We start from the raw sequence: 12,821 nt of genomic DNA on the forward strand, positions 1-12,821 counted from the left end.
CGTGGAGGTTTCAATTATGACATACTAGGACTTTCTACTGGTAAACTTTACTCATTGTCGAATAAATCTATCTAATTTCTACCTTATCTAGCTTTAACTCTGTATTTAACGTATTATGAGCAAAACAAATATGAAATTCACGACAATTCCATGGGACTTGTTTATTCGTTTAAAAAATAGCTCCGTTTCGAATCTAACGCTCCATTGCTATGGTAACATCGTGAATAATAGCCCTGCCGCTAATGAATAGATGACATGTAGAAGATGGCCATCGATGGCGCTCTCAACTTCTCGTGCCACGTCTGGCACCTACAAGAAGTAACCGACATATTACTGGCGCAATCCCGACCGAACATGATTTTAACTCTCCTACAGACTTTTCTACACTGATCTCAGAAATCATTATAAGTGCCGTCAAAATGCCTCAGTTGCTAATAGGTACATGTCCATGACGACGTAACACTGTTCTCGTTGTGCATAAAACTGAAGTCAAAAGTAAGGCATATACTGATAGGCCTAGACTAGGTATACTTTGCAGACTATGTATAGGCTAACTTAACAGACAGACAGACATGCATACAGAAAACTTCAGATCATGTAAAATATCACTAACCGTAATCACGTTATGTTAACTATGTCTTCAAATGTCGTCCTTTTCTTCTCTGCAACCCCGGGCCGTCATTGGAGTCGTTCGAACACACTAACTTAAGGCGAAGAACGACGTCAAGATATATCCAACGTCTAGACTACACTGCTTGCAATGGAGAGAGAACTGCCCAGTACAGTACAGTACAGTACGTGTTGATATGAACGCCTACAAAATGACAACAAATATTTTCCATTGAAAATCCACTGTGTATGACGGTATAGTAAACACTCGTATATAGATCAACGCACACGCGCGCACGGAGGTATTATGTACATACAGCATGCAATGCAGACAAATATTTCGGAGCGCGCGCTTCTGATTTTGTGCCGATATTCTTGTGGGCGCTCTTGTATCACTGTTTGCATGCGCGCACGGACAAGATAGACGCCAGACTATCACGCTGTAGCTACTAAACCTTTACTTACATGTGTACAGCAGTAGACTACTGTGATGGTTGCATGCGGCAGTTTAATTTTGTGTGCACAATATGTCAGCATTGTACGGTGGCTTAATGAGGACATAGGAAAGAAAAACAGTGTCCCGAAATCTCACAATGTTGTCTTTTTATCTCAAATGTTGCCTCTTTTTTTCCCTTCAAAATTTGGATCCAATAACAAAAGTCCAAATGTAGAGACAAAAAGTCCAAATTTTTCAGATTTGAGCAGACTTGTTTCCTTTCCTAGGTCCCTATTAAGCCACCGTAGTATTGTAACTATTCTATGGTCAAAAAAACTGTACAAATCGAACGGAATTGCTAATGTTAAGAGACTGGCCTTTATAATCGCTGTAAAGTCAGGACGCGATGGTGTTTATTCCAGTCACGGTTGGCAGCCCTCTTAGGGTTTTAATCAGGAGCTTTCTATTTTATAGCTGTTGTAGGTGTCGTACCAGAAGTAATCCTTCCAGTATCTTACACACTAAGTCCGTCACGTTTAGGGTCCGCTAAAGTATAGCTAGAAGTTGTCAACTGACAAATCATACCCCAACGTTGATATCTGAGGGCTTGGCCTGTCAGGGTGCATGCACATTTCTATATCATGACGCAGTTTAGACTTTGAGCTAGAAGAGGAGCAAGTTAAGCACACTGAACCGTCTGCTCGCACGGAGAAACATATCCAGATTTAAACACAGAATTTCTTAACTGCTCTGTGTCACCTCCAATCCTCCTTATTTGCACACCATCTCTACTTTGATTTAGGCGCTTCCACATCAAGACATTCAAAACGATCGTGGTGACTGGAAATATGCCAAAACTTCAAGCACTGCGTTAGGTCATTTTACGTCTAGTGTGTGTGTGTGCTTTTGCTTTACTTGTCTTTTCGTGTTTTTGTTTTCTTGTTTGTTTTTTTCGTGTTTTTTTTTTTTTACGGTTAAACTTTTGTGCGAATGTACAATACTCCAGTTGGGGCATGGTATGCATTCATATCACATTGTTTTGGAACAATCTGGAACTCTTAGTATTATAATGGCATCGCCAAGGTGGAATTTTTATACGGGCCTAGGATCCCAATTCCGTATCCTCCCTTAGTTCGCAAAAGCATCCGGGAGATTACGATGAGAGTCCGGCCTTCGGGCCAGAAGTGGGCTAGCTGACTTGCAATGGAGGGCTCACGTCGATTCGGACTGGGTTGATGTTCAACGTTCAGTGAAACCATGGCCTCGGGGTGGGGGGGGGGTTGTTTCTATTTGGTATTTTGTTTCGCGTAAACACAGTAGGTAGGTCATTGCAAAATTTTGCACAACTTGTCAATAGAAACCGATCGGAACTTAAGAGTGAGTAGTAAATTTGATTTCCGTCTCGCTCGTCGCCTTTCACTGGAAATTTTAATGAAAGTATACATAAGGACGAAAACTGTACCTACAAAAGAAAGGCTTCTTTTGTACAGTGTAAGGCCACCGCGACGTCTTTTCTGACAAGCCTGATAATATTTGTTCTTCGGGAATGTTGTGTCATTACTTAGCCTTTATAAACCGTTAAGTGTGGAAACAGCTATGCTCCTGTTAGAACAACTTCACATTTCTTAAATGCTGATTTACTGAGGCAGGCGTTTGAAAGACAATGTGATACAAACAGGTACGGTAACGTCATAAACAATGCCACGAGCTCTCCGTGCATTAAAAACGATCGAAATGTGCGGTATTCATGACGGTACACAAAGCAGATATTGCGGATACAGCAGACATAGTCGAGAATTAAACCTAGTAGCGTGGAGGTTTCAATTATGACATACTAGGACTTTCTACTGGTAAACTTTACTCATTGTCGAATAAATCTATCTAATTTCTACCTTATCTAGCTTTAACTCTGTATTTAACGTATTATGAGCAAAACAAATATGAAATTCACGACAATTCCATGGGACTTGTTTATTCGTTTAAAAAATAACTCCATTTCGAATCTAACGCTCCATTGCTATGGTAACATCGTGAATAATAGCCCTGCCGCTAATGAATAGATGACATGTAGAAGATGGCCATCGATGGCGCTCTCAACTTCTCGTGCCACGTCTGGCACCTACAAGAAGTAACCGACATATTACTGGCGCAATCCCGACCGAACATGATTTTAACTCTCCTACAGACTTTTCTACACTGATCTCAGAAATCATTATAAGTGCCGTCAAAATGCCTCAGTTGCTAATAGGTACATGTCCATGACGACGTAACACTGTTCTCGTTGTGCATAAAACTGAAGTCAAAAGTAAGGCATATACTGATAGGCCTAAACTAGGTATACTTTGCAGACTATGTATAGGCTAACTTCACAGACAGACACACATGCATACAGAAAACTTCAGATCATGTTAAATATCACTAACCGTAATCACGTTATGTTAACTATGTCTTCAAATGTCGTCCTTTTCTTCTCTGCAACCCCGGGCCGTCATTGGAGTCGTTCGAACACACTAAATTAAGGCGAAGAACGACGTCAAGATATATCCAACGTCTAGACTACACTGCTTGCAATGGAGAGAGAACTGCCCAGTACAGTACAGTACAGTACGTGTTGATATGAACGCCTACAAAATGACAACAAATATTTTCCATTGAAAACCACTGTGTATGACGGTATAGTAAACACTCGTATATAGATCAACGCACACGCGCGCACGGAGGTATTATGTACATACAGCATGCAATGCAGACAAATATTTCGGAGCGCGCGCTTCTGATTTTGTGCCGATATTCTTGTGGGCGCTCTTGTATCACTGTTTGCATGCGCGCACGGACAAGATAGACGCCAGACTATCACGCTGTAGCTACTAAACCTTTACTTACATGTGTACAGCAGTAGACTACTGTGATGGTTGCATGCGGCAGTTTAATTTTGTGTGCACAATATGTCAGCATTGTACGGTGGCTTAATGAGGACATAGGAAAGAAAAACAGTGTCCCGAAATCTCACAATGTTGTCTTTTTATCTCAAATGTTGCCTCTTTTTTCCCTTCAAAATTTGGATCCAATAACAAAAGTCCAAATGTAGAGACAAAAAGTCCAAATTTTTCAGATTTGAGCAGACTTGTTTCCTTTCCTAGGTCCCTAATAAGCCACCGTAGTATTGTAACTATTCTATGGTCAAAAAAAACTGTACAAATCGAACGGAATTGCTAATGTTAAGAGACTGGCCTTTATAATCGCTGTAAAGTCAGAACGCGACGGTGTTTATTCCAGTCACGGTTGGCAGCCCTCTTAGGGTTTTAATCAGGAGCTTTCTATTTTATAGCTGTTGTAGGTGTCGTACCAGAAGTAATCCTTCCAGTATCTTACACACTAAGTCCGTCACGTTTAGGGTCCGCTAAAGTATAGCTAGAAGTTGTCAACTGACAAATCATACCCCAACGTTGATATCTGAGGGCTTGGCCTGTCAGGGTGCATGCACATTTCTATATCATGACGCAGTTTAGACTTTGAGCTAGAAGAGGAGCAAGTTAAGCACACTGAACCGTCTGCTCGCACGGAGAAACATATCCAGATTTAAAACACAGAATTTCTTAACTGCTCTGTGTCACCTCCAATCCTCCTTATTTGCACACCATCTCTACTTTGATTTAGGCGCTTCCACATCAAGACATTCAAAACGATCGTGGTGACTGGAAATATGCCAAAACTTCAAGCACTGCGTTAGGTCATTTTACGTCTAGTATGTGTGTGTGCTTTTGCTTTACTTGTCTTTTCGTGTTTTTGTTTTTCTTGTTTTTTTTTTTCGTTTTTTTTTTCACGGTTAAACTTTTGTGCGAATGTACAATACTCCAGTTGGGGCATGGTATGCATTCATATCACATTGTTTTGGAACAATCTGGAACTCTAAGTATTATTTCGACCCAAGAATCAACAGGCTGGCGTGGTAGCCTGAACGGTTGGAAGACAGCACTGCGCGTCGGTGTTTGTTGTCAGGCTGTGTGAATCGCGCCGATCGGATGACAGACACTGCTTTGTTTATAATGGCATCGCCAAGGTGGAATTTTTATACGGGCCTAGGATCCCAATTCCGTATCCTCCCTTAGTTCGCAAAAGCATCCGGGAGATTACGATGAGAGTCCGGCCTTCGGGCCAGAAGTGGGCTAGCTGACTTGCAATGGAGGGCTCACGTCGATTCGGACTGGGTTGATGTTCAACGTTCAGTGAAACCATGGCCTCGATGAGGCGTAATCTCTTGTTAATTTTAGCTTCCTGTCTTCAATTTTATAAAACAATAATTCAAATTAATTATTGCCTTTTTCATTCATCTTTTTCTCGCTAAGTAATCACAATTTATTTAAGATTAAATTGATGCTCATGTCTGCCTAGGTTCGATTCCCCGCCGAAGCACTATTTTATTTTATTTTATTTGTTATTATTATTATTTATCTTTTTGGGTTGTTGTTAATATCTGCATGTATATACATGGTGTTTTAAATGTGTTTTGCTTTGTTTGTTTGTCTGTTTTTTATTGGGGGGGGGGGGGTTGTTTCTATTTGGTATTTTGTTTCGCGTAAACACAGTAGGTAGGTCATTGCAAAATGTTGCACAACTTGTCAATAGAAACCGATCGGAACTTAAGAGTGAGTAGTAAATTTGATTTCCGTCTCGCTCGTCGCCTTTCACTGGAAATTTTAATGAAAGTATACATAAGGACGAAAACTGTACCTACAAAAGAAAGGCTTCTTTTGTACAGTGTAAGGCCACCGCGACGTCTTTTCTGACAAGCTTGATAATATTTGTTCTTCGGGAATTTTGTGTCATTACTTAGCCTTTATAAACCGTTAAGTGTGGAAACAGCTATGCTCCTGTTAGAACAACTTCACATTTCTTAAATGCTGATTTACTGAGGCAGGCGTTTGAAAGACAATGTGATACAAACAGGTACGGTAACGTCATAAACAATGCCACGAGCTCTCCGTGCATTAAAAACGATCGAAATGTGCGGTATTCATGACGGTACACAAAGCAGATATTGCGGATACAGCAGACATAGTCGAGAATTAAACCTAGTAGCGTGGAGGTTTCAATTATGACATACTAGGACTTTCTACTGGTAAACTTTACTCATTGTCGAATAAATCTATCTAATTTCTACCGTATCTAGCTTTAACTCTGTATTTAACGTATTATGAGCAAAACAAATATGAAATTCACGACAATTCCATGGGACTTGTTTATTCGTTTAAAAAATAGCTCCATTTCGAATCTAACGCTCCATTGCTATGGTAACATCGTGAATAATAGCCCTGCCGCTAATGAATAGATGACATGTAGAAGATGGCCATCGATGGCGCTCTCAACTTCTCGTGCCACGTCTGGCACCTACAAGAAGTAACCGACATATTACTGGCGCAATCCCGACCGAACATGATTTTAACTCTCCTACAGACTTTTCTACACTGATCTCAGAAATCATTATAAGTGCCGTCAAAATGCCTCAGTTGCTAATAGGTACATGTCCATGACGACGTAACACTGTTCTCGTTGTGCATAAAACTGAAGTCAAAAGTAAGGCATATACTGATAGGCCTAAACTAGGTATACTTTGCAGACTATGTATAGGCTAACTTCACAGACAGACACACATGCATACAGAAAACTTCAGATCATGTAAAATATCACTAACCGTAATCACGTTATGTTAACTATGTCTTCAAATGTCGTCCTTTTCTTCTCTGCAACCCCGGGCCGTCATTGGAGTCGTTCGAACACACTAAATTAAGGCGAAGAACGACGTCAAGATATATCCAACGTCTAGACTACACTGCTTGCAATGGAGAGAGAACTGCCCAGTACAGTACAGTACAGTACGTGTTGATATGAACGCCTACAAAATGACAACAAATATTTTCCATTGAAAACCACTGTGTATGACGGTATAGTGAACACTCGTATATAGATCAACGCACACGCGCGCACGGAGGTATTATGTACATACAGCATGCAATGCAGACAAATATTTCGGAGCGCGCGCTTCTGATTTTGTGCCGATATTCTTGTGGGCGCTCTTGTATCACTGTTTGCATGCGCGCACGGACGAGATAGACGCCAGACTATCACGCTGTAGCTACTAAACCTTTACTTACATGTGTACAGCAGTAGACTACTGTGATGGTTGCATGCGGCAGTTTAATTTTGTGTGCACAATATGTCAGCATTGTACGGTGGCTTAATGAGGACATAGGAAAGAAAAACAGTGTCCCGAAATCTCACAATGTTGTCTTTTTATCTCAAATGTTGCCTCTTTTTTGCCCTTCAAAATTTGGATCCAATAACAAAAGTCCAAATGTAGAGACAAAAAGTCCAAATTTTTCAGATTTGAGCAGACTTGTTTCCTTTCCTAGGTCCCTAATAAGCCACCGTAGTATTGTAACTATTCTATGGTCAAAAAAAACTGTACAAATCGAACGGAATTGCTAATGTTAAGAGACTGGCCTTTATAATCGCTGTAAAGTCAGAACGCGACGGTGTTTATTCCAGTCACGGTTGGCAGCCCTCTTAGGGTTTTAATCAGGAGCTTTCTATTTTATAGCTGTTGTAGGTGTCGTACCAGAAGTAATCCTTCCAGTATCTTACACACTAAGTCCGTCACGTTTAGGGTCCGCTAAAGTATAGCTAGAAGTTGTCAACTGACAAATCATACCCCAACGTTGATATCTGAGGGCTTGGCCTGTCAGGGTGCATGCACATTTCTATATCATGACGCAGTTTAGACTTTGAGCTAGAAGAGGAGCAAGTTAAGCACACTGAACCGTCTGCTCGCACGGAGAAACATATCCAGATTTAAAACACAGAATTTCTTAACTGCTCTGTGTCACCTCCAATCCTCCTTATTTGCACACCATCTCTACTTTGATTTAGGCGCTTCCACATCAAGACATTCAAAACGATCGTGGTGACTGGAAATATGCCAAAACTTCAAGCACTGCGTTAGGTCATTTTACGTCTAGTATGTGTGTGTGCTTTTGCTTTACTTGTCTTTTCGTGTTTTTGTTTTTCTTGTTTTTTTTTTCGTTTTTTTTTTTCACGGTTAAACTTTTGTGCGAATGTACAATACTCCAGTTGGGGCATGGTATGCATTCATATCACATTGTTTTGGAACAATCTGGAACTCTAAGTATTATTTCGACCCAAGAATCAACAGGCTGGCGTGGTGGTCTGAACGGTTGGAAGACAGCACTGCGCGTCGGTGTTTGTTGTCAGGCTGTGTGAATCGCGCCGATCGGATGACAGACACTGCTTTGTTTATAATGGCATCGCCAAGGTGGAATTTTTATACGGGCCTAGGATCCCAATTCCGTATCCTCCCTTAGTTCGCAAAAGCATCCGGGAGATTACGATGAGAGTCCGGCCTTCGGGCCAGAAGTGGGCTAGCTGACTTGCAATGGAGGGCTCACGTCGATTCGGACTGGGTTGATGTTCAACGTTCAGTGAAACCGTGGCCTCGATGAGGCGTAATCTCTTGTTAATTTTAGCTTCCTGTCTTCAATTTTATAAAACAATAATTCAAATTAATTATTGCCTTTTTCATTCATCTTTTTCTCGCTAAGTAATCACAATTTATTTAAGATTAAATTGATGCTCATGTCTGCCTAGGTTCGATTCCCCGCCGAAGCACTATTTTATTTTATTTTATTTGTTATTATTATTATTTATCTTTTTGGGTTGTTGTTAATATCTGCATGTATATACATGGTGTTTTAAATGTGTTTTGCTTTGTTTGTTTGTCTGTTTTTTATTGGGGGGGGGGGGTTGTTTCTATTTGGTATTTTGTTTCGCGTAAACACAGTAGGTAGGTCATTGCAAAATTTTGCACAACTTGTCAATGGAAACCGATCGGAACTTAAGAGTGAGTAGTAAATTTGATTTCCGTCTCGCTCGTCGCCTTTCACTGGAAATTTTAATGAAAGTATACATAAGGACGAAAACTGTACCTACAAAAGAAAGGCTTCTTTTGTACAGTGTAAGGCCACCGCGACGTCTTTTCTGACAAGCTTGATAATATTTGTTCTTCGGGAATTTTGTGTCATTACTTAGCCTTTATAAACCGTTAAGTGTGGAAACAGCTATGCTCCTGTTAGAACAACTTCACATTTCTTAAATGCTGATTTACTGAGGCAGGCGTTTGAAAGACAATGTGATACAAACAGGTACGGTAACGTCATAAACAATGCCACGAGCTCTCCGTGCATTAAAAACGATCGAAATGTGCGGTATTCATGACGGTACACAAAGCAGATATTGCGGATACAGCAGACATAGTCGAGAATTAAACCTAGTAGCGTGGAGGTTTCAATTATGACATACTAGGACTTTCTACTGGTAAACTTTACTCATTGTCGAATAAATCTATCTAATTTCTACCGTATCTAGCTTTAACTCTGTATTTAACGTATTATGAGCAAAACAAATATGAAATTCACGACAATTCCATGGGACTTGTTTATTCGTTTAAAAAATAGCTCCATTTCGAATCTAACGCTCCATTGCTATGGTAACATCGTGAATAATAGCCCTGCCGCTAATGAATAGATGACATGTAGAAGATGGCCATCGATGGCGCTCTCAACTTCTCGTGCCACGTCTGGCACCTACAAGAAGTAACCGACATATTACTGGCGCAATCCCGACCGAACATGATTTTAACTCTCCTACAGACTTTTCTACACTGATCTCAGAAATCATTATAAGTGCCGTCAAAATGCCTCAGTTGCTAATAGGTACATGTCCATGACGACGTAACACTGTTCTCGTTGTGCATAAAACTGAAGTCAAAAGTAAGGCATATACTGATAGGCCTAAACTAGGTATACTTTGCAGACTATGTATAGGCTAACTTCACAGACAGACACACATGCATACAGAAAACTTCAGATCATGTAAAATATCACTAACCGTAATCACGTTATGTTAACTATGTCTTCAAATGTCGTCCTTTTCTTCTCTGCAACCCCGGGCCGTCATTGGAGTCGTTCGAACACACTAAATTAAGGCGAAGAACGACGTCAAGATATATCCAACGTCTAGACTACACTGCTTGCAATGGAGAGAGAACTGCCCAGTACAGTACAGTACAGTACGTGTTGATATGAACGCCTACAAAATGACAACAAATATTTTCCATTGAAAACCACTGTGTATGACGGTATAGTGAACACTCGTATATAGATCAACGCACACGCGCGCACGGAGGTATTATGTACATACAGCATGCAATGCAGACAAATATTTCGGAGCGCGCGCTTCTGATTTTGTGCCGATATTCTTGTGGGCGCTCTTGTATCACTGTTTGCATGCGCGCACGGACAAGATAGACGCCAGACTATCACGCTGTAGCTACTAAACCTTTACTTACATGTGTACAGCAGTAGACTACTGTGATGGTTGCATGCGGCAGTTTAATTTTGTGTGCACAATATGTCAGCATTGTACGGTGGCTTAATGAGGACATAGGAAAGAAAAACAGTGTCCCGAAATCTCACAATGTTGTCTTTTTATCTCAAATGTTGCCTCTTTTTTGCCCTTCAAAATTTGGATCCAATAACAAAAGTCCAAATGTAGAGACAAAAAGTCCAAATTTTTCAGATTTGAGCAGACTTGTTTCCTTTCCTAGGTCCCTAATAAGCCACCGTAGTATTGTAACTATTCTATGGTCAAAAAAAACTGTACAAATCGAACGGAATTGCTAATGTTAAGAGACTGGCCTTTATAATCGCTGTAAAGTCAGAACGCGACGGTATTTATTCCAGTCACGGTTGGCAGCCCTCTTAGGGTTTTAATCAGGAGCTTTCTATTTTATAGCTGTTGTAGGTGTCGTACCAGAAGTAATCCTTCCAGTATCTTACACACTAAGTCCGTCACGTTTAGGGTCCGCTAAAGTATAGCTAGAAGTTGTCAACTGACAAATCATACCCCAACGTTGATATCTGAGGGCTTGGCCTGTCAGGGTGCATGCACATTTCTATATCATGACGCAGTTTAGACTTTGAGCTAGAAGAGGAGCAAGTTAAGCACACTGAACCGTCTGCTCGCACGGAGAAACATATCCAGATTTAAAACACAGAATTTCTTAACTGCTCTGTGTCACCTCCAATCCTCCTTATTTGCACACCATCTCTACTTTGATTTAGGCGCTTCCACATCAAGACATTCAAAACGATCGTGGTGACTGGAAATATGCCAAAACTTCAAGCACTGCGTTAGGTCATTTTACGTCTAGTATGTGTGTGTGCTTTTGCTTTACTTGTCTTTTCGTGTTTTTGTTTTTCTTGTTTTTTTTTTTCGTTTTTTTTTTCACGGTTAAACTTTTGTGCGAATGTACAATACTCCAGTTGGGGCATGGTATGCATTCATATCACATTGTTTTGGAACAATCTGGAACTCTAAGTATTATTTCGACCCAAGAATCAACAGGCTGGCGTGGTGGCCTGAACGGTTGGAAGACAGCACTGCGCGTCGGTGTTTGTTGTCAGGCTGTGTGAATCGCGCCGATCGGATGACAGACACTGCTTTGTTTATAATGGCATCGCCAAGGTGGAATTTTTATACGGGCCTAGGATCCCAATTCCGTATCCTCCCTTAGTTCGCAAAAGCATCCGGGAGATTACGATGAGAGTCCGGCCTTCGGGCCAGAAGTGGGCTAGCTGACTTGCAATGGAGGGCTCACGTCGATTCGGACTGGGTTGATGTTCAACGTTCAGTGAAACCATGGCCTCGATGAGGCGTAATCTCTTGTTAATTTTAGCTTCCTGTCTTCAATTTTATAAAACAATAATTCAAATTAATTATTGCCTTTTTCATTCATCTTTTTCTCGCTAAGTAATCACAATTTATTTAAGATTAAATTGATGCTCATGTCTGCCTAGGTTCGATTCCCCGCCGAAGCACTATTTTATTTTATTTTATTTGTTATTATTATTATTTATCTTTTTGGGTTGTTGTTAATATCTGCATGTATATACATGGTGTTTTAAATGTGTTTTGCTTTGTTTGTTTGTCTGTTTTTTATTGGGGGGGGGGGGGTTGTTTCTATTTGGTATTTTGTTTCGCGTAAACACACTAGGTAGGTCATTGCAAAATTTTGCACAACTTGTCAATGGAAACCGATCGGAACTTAAGAGTGAGTAGTAAATTTGATTTCCGTCTCGCTCGTCGCCTTTCACTGGAAATTTTAATGAAAGTATACATAAGGACGAAAACTGTACCTACAAAAGAAAGGCTTCTTTTGTACAGTGTAAGGCCACCGCGACGTCTTTTCTGACAAGCTTGATAATATTTGTTCTTCGGGAATGTTGTGTCATTACTTAGCCTTTATAAACCGTTAAGTGTGGAAACAGCTATGCTCCTGTTAGAACAACTTCACATTTCTTAAATGCTGATTTACTGAGGCAGGCGTTTGAAAGACAATGTGATACAAACAGGTACGGTAACGTCATAAACAATGCCACGAGCTCTCCGTGCATTAAAAACGATCGAAATGTGCGGTATTCATGACGGTACACAAAGCAGATATTGCGGATACAGCAGACATAGTCGAGAATTAAACCTAGTAGCGTGGAGGTTTCAATTATGACATACTAGGACTTTCTACTGGTAAACTTTACTCATTGTCGAATAAATCTATCTAATTTCTACCTTATCTAGCTTTAACTCTGTATTTAACGTATTATGAGCAAAACAAATATGAAATTCACGACAATTCCATGGGACT

The 12,821-nt window shown here is 40.5% G+C and overlaps 1 protein-coding gene across 2 annotated transcripts in view; it reads right to left on the minus strand.

Annotated features, from left to right (window-relative positions):
- The window catches only part of LOC139963505 (probable G-protein coupled receptor CG31760), a 46,245-nt gene extending 42,658 nt beyond the window's left edge, over positions 1-3,587 (minus strand). Inside the window, exon 1 of one of the 2 annotated variants that reach the window (XM_071964351.1) lies at positions 3,469-3,587. The gene's annotated coding sequence lies outside the window, so the exon portion shown is untranslated. Of the gene's footprint in view, positions 1-613; positions 986-3,468 lie in introns of those variants that run through there. The other variant, XM_071964343.1, reaches the window with a different exon arrangement.
- Positions 3,588-12,821: the final 9,234 nt, after the last annotated feature.

The sequence above is a fragment of the Apostichopus japonicus genome, chromosome 3 (genome assembly GCF_037975245.1).
Source record: "Apostichopus japonicus isolate 1M-3 chromosome 3, ASM3797524v1, whole genome shotgun sequence".
Lineage (NCBI taxonomy): Eukaryota > Metazoa > Echinodermata > Holothuroidea > Aspidochirotida > Stichopodidae > Apostichopus > Apostichopus japonicus.